This window comes from Marmota marmota, unplaced genomic scaffold, assembly GCF_001458135.2.
Source record: "Marmota marmota marmota unplaced genomic scaffold, marMar, whole genome shotgun sequence".
Lineage (NCBI taxonomy): Eukaryota > Metazoa > Chordata > Mammalia > Rodentia > Sciuridae > Marmota > Marmota marmota.
Window position 1 is genome coordinate 19,959,542 of NW_026000057.1, and position 9,312 is coordinate 19,968,853.

Genomic DNA, 9,312 nt, shown 5'->3' on the forward strand with positions numbered 1-9,312 from the left:
GAGCGTGTGCACTTATTTTGCCTGCACCCCATTATTGTTACCACCAAACAATGTTGGCTCCCTGGTGGCAATCAAGAGATAACATAGAGGGGCTGGGGTTGTGGCTCAGTGGTAGAGTGCTTGCCTAGTACATGTGAGGTCCTGGGTTCAATCCTCAGCACCACATAAAAATAAATAAATAAGGTGTTGTATCCAACTACAACTAAAAAAAATAATAATAATAAAGAGATAACAGATGCCATATGTGCATTAGCTAAAGTAAACATAATTCACTCAACCCATTTAATTCCCCTGTGTAACTGGTTAAAAAAAAAATAAAAGCCAGATGGAATTTGGCACACAACAGTGGATCGAAGAAAACTAAATAAGATGATTGTGTCACATTATGTAGCCATTTCCAACATTTCCACTATTCTGAAAGAGCTAAGTACTCAGTTGGGAAGATATCACAGTGTGCTGGACCTTTCTAATGGCTTCTTTATCATAGATAAAGTCCGGGAGAGTCAAGCCCCATTTGGCTTTCTGTGGTAAGACAATGGATACTTTCAATGTTACCTCAAGGATATCATATCTCCATCACCCCATCTTGTGTGTGGTATGGTTATAACCCTGGTAAAAATGTTTACCTAACAATCATATCTGATCCCCTTTCAGTGCTCACCAAGGCTACACCCACAATTTTGATTCATTTGCAAGGGAGAAGATGGACTATAAACCCTGACAAAGTCTAGGGCCACGGTTTATTAGTGAAATTCGTGGGTTTTATTTGGTTGGGCAAGATAAAGTTCTTACCTCAGGCTGTAAGAGAAAGTTCAGGTGTTTCTGCTTTCCAACACAGTAAAGCAAATTCAAGAGTTTGTGGGGATACTCAGTTACTGGAGAGCTTTTATCCTTCATTTGGCTCAGTTATTATGATCGCTATGAGATTTGCATAGGAACAGTAGTATGAGACTGGCCTAACTAGCATATTAAAGCACATGGAAACCTACTGAGCTTATCACACACGTCACTCTGTATGACTTTACATGCAGTTTATGGCAGTTAATTAAGGGATAGAGAACCCTACTGGATTCTAATCACAGCTAAGGAAGGGAGCAAAAGAATGTTATCACTTGTTGAAAAGACAACTGTGTGCCACTTAAGTCGTCCTTCTTGCTATGGAGCCCAACACCACAGAAACACCACTCAACGTTGCACAATAGGCAAAAATAATATGGCTGGAAAAAGATCCATCAGAAGAAATTGACACTTGGCTACATCAAATATTAAAGCATGCAGGTGAAAAGACTATGAGGGCATCTGTGACACTCTGGAAACTGCCCATAAAGGTGTCTGAAGTTGTTGCTGCACGCCAGAACCGTCTTGCCTGCTAGAACTATCTTGCCTGCTGTCAGCATTACCCACTATTTAGTCGGCTTTTTCATTGCTGTGACCAAAAGTCCTGACGAGAACAACATGGGGCTTACAGTTTCAGAAGTTCAGTCCATAAATGGCCAACTCCATTGCTCTGGATCTGACACAAGGCAGAACATCATGGCAGATGGGCATAGCAGAGGAAAATGGTTCAGGACATGGCAATCAGGAAACAGAGCTCCATTCATCAGAGACAAAATATGTACCCCTCAAGACATCAAATTAGAGACAAGGAGTATTAGTAGGCCTTGGACTATATGAGTAAATCCCCAGTTTTTTGCTTTACTGACCCCTCAGGGAGAAGGAGAATATCTAAATTTATAAGTGAACCCTAATGTGTTGAGAATCTGGCCTTCAAAAGTACAGGCAATATTACCCTTGGATTTCATCATTTTAGGAACACTTTGTATCAATGTATAGTGCTTACATATTCCAAAGGTGACTTGTTCTTTATGTGCCCTTAAAGTATAGACAGATTGGCTGGTACAGTTACCTGGGTTGTGCAGAAGCGTGTATACTGCCTTATGGAGCTGACTTGCTGCTATGTGTACCCATTAAACATTTGCCATATTCTCCATATGTTAATAACAATAACCTATTCTTGAACTGGGCAACAGAATTTTCACATTGCATCAAAGAGAGTGACTGTGAGATCTACTGGAATCCCCTATGACTGTAGCACAAGAACTACTTTTGACAGTCCTACCTGCAAATGAAACGGAATGGACTTGGATAGTGGCACACACCTTTAATCCCAGTGACTTGGGAGGTTAAGGTAGGAGGCTGCAAGTTCAAAACCAACCTCAGAAACTTTTCAAGGCCTAGGCAACTTAGGGAGACCCTAAAAAATAAAACAGGCTGGGGATGTGGCTCAGTGATGGTACAAAAAAAAAAGATTAAAACATAATATCTCTCATGCTTTAACCCAAGTATCTAAACAAAGTAATTCTATCTTAACAATACTATATTAATCAGCTTAGTATGTTTACTGTAGGTTCTTGCTCTTTGTACTGTTGTTGTAAGATATGAATGAAATGTGCTTCCAGAGGCCTGTCCTGAGAGCTTCACAGAAGGCATGGAATGTCAAAGGCTATGAGGGACATGAAGGGGATTTCAAGGCACTCTAGGGGTAGAGTGCTGGGTCGAACACTAATCAGTGCCCAGGAAAGCTTGCAGTAAGAGAAGGTCTCTAAATATGAAAATGGAGCCTCTACAATGAAAACAAGAGAACACTAAAGAAAAAAATTGAAGAAGCCTTAGAAGATAGAAAGATCTCCCATGTTCTTGGATAGGCAAAATTATTATTGTCAAAATGGCCATACTACCAAAAGCATTATACAGATTTAATGCAATTCCTATTATAATCCCAATGACATTCTTCACAGAACTAGAAAGGCAATTGTGAAATTCATTTGGAAAAATAAGACACCCAGAATAGCCAAAGCAATCCTTAGCAAGAAGAGTGAAGCAGGAGGCATCACAATACCAAATCTTAAACTATATTGCAAAGCTATAGTAACAAAAATGGCATGGTATTGGCACTAAAAAAGACGTGTAGACCAATGATACAGAATAGAAGACACAGAGACAAACCTATATAAATACAGTTATCTGATACTAGACAAAGATGCCAAAAACATACATTAGAGAAAAGATAGACTCTTCAACAAATGATGTAGGGAAAATTAGAAATCCATATGTAACAAAATGAAATTAAACCCCTTTCTTTCACCCTGCATGAAACTCAATTTAAAATGGATCAAAGACTTAGACACTAGAACAGAGACCCAGTAGGATCAAATCTTCATCAAATCAGCTTAACAAGACCCCTAAAGCACAAGAAGAAATATCAAGAATCAATAAGTAGGATGGATTCAAACTAAAAAGCTTCTTCTTGGCAAAGGAAACAATAACACGAAGACAGAGAATACAGAATGGGAGAAAATCTTTACCACATGCACCTCAGACAGAGCACTAATCTCCAGAATATATAAAAAACTCAAAAAACTTGACACCAAAAAAACAAATAACAATCAATAAATGGGCTAAGGAACTGAATAGACATTTCACAGAAGAAGAAATACAATTGATCAACAAATATATGAAAAATGTTCAACATCTTTAGCAATTAGAGAAATGCAAATCAAAACTACACTGAGATTTCATCTCACTCCAGTCAGAATGGCAATTATCAAGAATACAAGCAACAATAGATGTTTGGGAGGATGTGGGGGGAAAGGTACACTCACATTGCTGGAGGGACTGCAAATTGGTGCAACCACTCTGGAAAGTGGTATGGAGATTCCTCAGAAACCTTGGAATGGAGCCACCACCATTTGACACAACTATCCCACTCCTCAGTTTATACTAAAGAACTTAAAATCAGCATACTATAGCGACACAGCCACATCAATATTTATAGAAGGTCAACTGATAATAGCTAAGCTATGAAACCAATCTATGTGTCCTTCAAAAGATGAATGAATAAAGAAAATTTGGTATACGTACACAATGAAATATTTTTTTAAAGAGAGAGAGAGAGAGAGAGTTTTTTGATACTTTTTTTTTAGTTTTCGGCGTACACAACATCTTTGTTTGTATGTGGTGCTGAGAATCGAACCCGGGCCACACGCATGCCAGGCGAGTGCACTACCACTTGAGCCACATCCCCAGCCCCAACACAATGAAATATTACTCCGCCTTAAAGAAGAATGAAATGATGGCATTTGCCAGTAAATGGATGAAACTAGAGAATATCATTTAAATGAAATAAGCCAACTCCAAAAGAACAAAGGACAAATGTCTTCTCTGATATGTGCATTCTAATTCACAATAAAAGAGGTGAGGCTAGGAAAGAATAGAGTTACTTTGGATTAAACAGAAGGGAGTGAAGGTAGAGGAAGGGTATGGGATTAGGAAGGACAGCAGAATAAATTGAACATTATATACCCTATGTGCATATATGACTATATGACCTGTGTGATTCTACATCATGGATTCTTATAAGATTCTAATAAGTTGAAGCTTGTATGCACTGTTTTATAAGAATGAATAGATCATCATTTGAGAAAAACTGATAACTTTGAAAAACTACTAAGCTCTGCCAATTTCAACTTTTTTCTCATAAAAGATTGAATCCAAATTGGCTACTACAGTCAGGTTCTCTTTAGTGCATAAAATTAAAGGGAATACCAGTCTTTGTAGAGATGTACTTCTGAGGTCACAAACCCATGAAAACAGAAAGTTTTAGGGCTGGGTGGTAGGTAGCTCTATGGTAGACTACTTGTTTAGCATTCATGAGATTCTAGGTTCTATCCTCAATACCAAAAAAAACAACAACTCAAAAGTAACTTCAAGCATCATAGTGCCCATATCTCGGTTTTTAATGTCATTCTAAATAAGTACCAGAATGCCTTGAAGAAATGGGCCATTCCAGAGTCAGGTTATAGGAAATACAAAATGAATCTAGAGCACTTTGTGGCACCAAAAAGTAAGGAAATGCTTTTAAAGTTTAAAAAAGAAAAAAGCAAGATAGTATGTCAAAATGGCACATGGCCCAATCTGGAAGAAGAGGAACTAGTACCAAAATCTGCAACAAGTTGAGCAGAAAATTAAGTAAAAATAACATTGGACTATAACCCACACAATAGAATAAAACATCCATAAGTTGGTATTGATACAAATATTTGAATAAACAAGGGAAAATGGATAGCTCTTCCATACAGAAAAAATATATTTAAAACATAGAATGAATCAATTTTTTTTCAAAAACCTACCATTAGGGGCCAGGGTTGTGGCTCAGTGGTAGAGAACTCACCTCACACGTATGAAGCACTGGGTTCAATCCTCAGCACCGCATAAAAGTAAAATAAAGGTATCATGTCCATCTACAACTAAAAAACAAACAAACAAAAACCTACCATTAGATTGACAAATTACATGTTCCACAAGAGGATGCCAAAACTATTGAATAAAAGCTCAAGGAGAAATTATATATGCATAATCCAAGTTTTTCTACCAAGATATTTCTTAATTATAAAGGGAAAAAATGTAATTCTATATTGAAGTCCTGGGAAACATCCCCTTCACCAAGGTTAACATCATCAGTAATTGACATACACTCCTGATGTGATGCACTGAGCAGAGCCTTTCTGTGGCATTTTTCCTGAAAGTCAGAACCTCAATATCATCATGGGAAAACATCAAACAAATACAAATGAGGTGCATTCTACAAATTAACTAACTGATATCTTCACTGGCATCAAGATAATAAGATCTTGGTTAAAGAATCATAGTTAAAGAATCATCATTGATTGAAGGAAATGAAATATGTTAGAGTTAATTGCAATGTAGATCCTGGACAGGAAAAAAAAATAATGGAAAGACAAGAGAAATTGAAATGAAGTACATAATTAAGAGCATTATAATTAATCTAATTAATAGGATTATACTGCTATGCCAATGTTAATTTATTAGTTTTGACAATTCTACTACAGTTAATCAAGATTTTTTGTTGTGTTTTGTTTTGAGTTTGATTATGTGTGTGTGTTAACTTTAATCAGTATAGCTAACACTGGGAAGACAAGGGATGCATGTCTTTAGGCCTGTCTTCAAGGGACTGACAATGACTTTGAGGTTTTATAGAAAGGGGAATAAGGGCAAGGATTGGAAGTTTGCATAGTTGAAAGATTTTCACAGCTGCCCAAGCAAGTTGTTTTAGTCAGCTTTTTCACTGCTGACTGAAAGACGCGACTAGCACAATTGTAGAGGAGGAAAAGTTTATTTGAGGGCTCACAGTTTCAGAGTTCTTAGTCCATAGAAAGCTGGCTCCATTCTTCAGGGCTCTAGGTGAGGCAGAACATCATAAAGTATGGCAAGGGGAACCAGCTCACCTGATGTTCAGAAAGCAGAGAGAGAGACTTCACTCACCAGTTACAAAATATATACCTCAAAGCCATGCCCGAATTCCTGCCTCCTCCAGCCATACCCTAGTACTTCAGTTACCACTCAACTAATCCCTATCAGGGGATTAATTCACTATTGGGTTAAGACTCTTACCACCCAATCATTTCTCCTCTGAAACTTCTTCCATGGTCTCACAAGTCAGCTTTTGGGGGATACCTCATATCCAAACCATAACACAAGTGATCTTGATCAAGTATGGTCTATCATTATCCCAATATTGGTCTGGTGTAGCCTTATCCCAATGAGAAAGTTGTTGCCTTGGGCATAGATTCTACTGACCACATGTCTAGGATTACTTTATCCCTGGAATCAAAGGTTACTCATAGCAAAAGGGATAGATATAAAATGAAGACAGATGTGCCAGGTGTTTCATCTTGCTTTTAGCCACCCACCAGACAACTGCAGGCAAAAGTGAAGAGTCTATATTCTTATTATAATTGCTCCATCTTTTGTCTATTCCTCAGAGTCTTGAGGTAACTGGGTGCCAGCCAATCTGGGCAGGCTTCCTTTCCCAGTGATAATTAATTAGCCTTTAAACAATGGCTGACGCAAAGAAGCAAAAGGGTCAGATGCTTAAGCCTAAAAGTAGAAGTACCATTATAAATTATAGAGCAGAATTCAAAAGAGTCAAAGTCTGAAGATGTCCAGCTATCTTCAGATAGTTATCTTTCCTTTTTAAAAGCTCCATAAGTATAAGATACTAGGAAAAAATAACTTAGGATCAGAAAGTGTATATTTATAACTATTTTATATCTCTTTCTCCTCCTTGCTCTTTTTTCCCTTAAGCTTACATTTTGAAACAATCCTTCCAAATTTTTTGAATTTATACAAATTACTTCTTGTTTTCCAACAAGATGAAATACTTTATGCTTTCTATAGTATTCTAACCAGAACACAGCTGAAATTCTTCATATTTTTGTATGTAGACGTACATCTGTTAATTAGAATTGTAATTCTTAGTAACCTTGATTTTTAACGAAGACCCCAAAACAAAGGAATCTTAAAACTGTTTTTGCCCCCAACAAATTATAAAAGCACATTTAATAGAGGCAAACATATATATTTTTTCTTAAAGAATTTAAGAAGTCAAGCACACTTGTATTTAAATTTATCAATTGATTTTGCACTATTTTAACTTATAAATGACTTAGATTTTTTTCTAACAAATACATTTTGTGGAGAGAAGAACGTACCCTGCTCAAAGTTACTCCATAATGTATAGAACAGCAGTTTTCAGACATCTAAACTCAAGTTATTCCACTTTCTAAGAGTAGTTGCGATGAGCTACTACATTTTGAACACAAGTACTAAGGTATAATGACCTTGTCTGTACAAGTAAACAACCATCTGCCTACCACAACCATAAGACAAAAACTGATAAATAAGTTAATCATGCTAGTAACAATGACTACCAGTTAATTAATCAGAAATTCATGAATGCATGGGTATATCAAACTCATATCAGAAAAACCAGGCCCATCAGCTTATTGAACACACCAGACAAGTGAATGAAGCAACCCCCTCCCTTGAGGCCCATAAATGGAGGGGCACTCTGAGATTGGACACAGTCGCACCCTGACCCAATTACCTGGTTACTCCTCATAAGCCTTCCTTAGAAAATCACCACAGCGATGAACTTCCATATATCTGTCCTCAAGTTTCAGCAGAGTGCCGTTTCTGCTGCTTGTGACGATCATGCACAGCCCACTCAAAGCTGAAGCTAACGCTATGAAACTGTTTTCTGTCTGGACCTTGGCCTAGAATAAGTTGCTGCACTTTGACACTTCCGTGTCCTGAACAAGTTCTTCAACTAGTTCATAATCTTATCTTCCTACAGTGATCCTTTGCTGTTTGCCTAAGGATTATGCTTTGAACATAATCCTTGATGCTTTGTCACTGTAGCTTATTTTAAAACTGATTTTTTTTCTTTTCTCCCTTTCCCCCTTCCCTCACCCTGGGAGAACCAAAATTAATCTTCTTCTAGTCCTAGGCCAAGTTATCTGTCCTTCATCTCATGCACCACAGAAATGAAGGACTCGAGACTTCCGGGCTGGCACTGGAAGTTCTAAAAAATGGCTCTCTCTCTCTAGGTTACAAATTAATTATTAATCCTCACAGGGCACAACTGGAATGTAGCCTTTGAATCAGCTCTATAAAAGCCCTCTGTTGCCAGGCATGGTGGTGCACTCCTGAAATCCCAGCAACTTGCAAGGCTGAAGCACGAGGATTGCAAGTTCAAAGTCAGCCTAGCAAAAATGAGGTCCTAAACAACTCATTGAAACCCTCTCTCTAAATAGGGCTGGGGTTGTGGCTCAGTGGTCAAGTGCCCCTGAGTTCAATCCCTGGTACCAAAAATAAAATAAAATAAACCAACCCTCTTTTCCTCCTGGCAATTAGAATCACAGCCTCTGGGACAGGAATCCCCTGTATTTCTCCTTTGCTAACAAAGTAATGAGACTTCTTTTTCTTTCTCTTCACAGCCTTGTCTTCATTGTTGGATTGGCATCAGGACAAGAACCAAGATGTCAGTGTAAAATTTGGAGACCATTAAGGGTATTTGAGAGCATTCCTGCACTTAGAGTAACTCCCCCACCTGTGCTACAGATGCAAGGTGGCTGGTGTACTTGTTGAGAGTCAAACACTGGATAATTAGGAAACAGGGTAAGCATGCCTTAGGTTGAATCAGAGGAGTTGTTCCTATAAGTAAAGAGAGGGCCCAGCAGCTGCTGAGGCTTCTTTTGTTTCAGGGATTTCCCACCTTCTCTCCTGAATGGCATGGGTTAGTACACCAATTGGTCTACTTTGAGAAAACACTAAATGCAGTAAAGTCATGACAACTTGGCCATCTAGTAAGTTCCCCAGGGTGCATGCTGAGACCCTTGATGCCACACATTTGGTCCCTCTTTGTAGGGATATCTGTGGCACAATTAGTGT

The 9,312-nt window shown here is 38.1% G+C and overlaps 1 protein-coding gene across 3 annotated transcripts in view; it reads right to left on the reverse strand.

Annotated features, from left to right (window-relative positions):
- The window catches only part of LOC107141309 (broad substrate specificity ATP-binding cassette transporter ABCG2-like), a 57,411-nt gene extending 48,976 nt beyond the window's left edge, over positions 1-8,435 (reverse strand). For all 3 annotated transcript variants that reach the window (XM_048813595.1, XM_015484539.2, XM_048813594.1), the window contains exons 1-3: positions 7,967-8,435; positions 6,209-6,305; positions 5,231-5,306 (exon numbers count right to left, since the gene is read on the reverse strand). The gene's annotated coding sequence lies outside the window, so the exon portion shown is untranslated. The remainder of the gene's footprint in view (positions 1-5,230; positions 5,307-6,208; positions 6,306-7,966) is intronic.
- Positions 8,436-9,312: the final 877 nt, after the last annotated feature.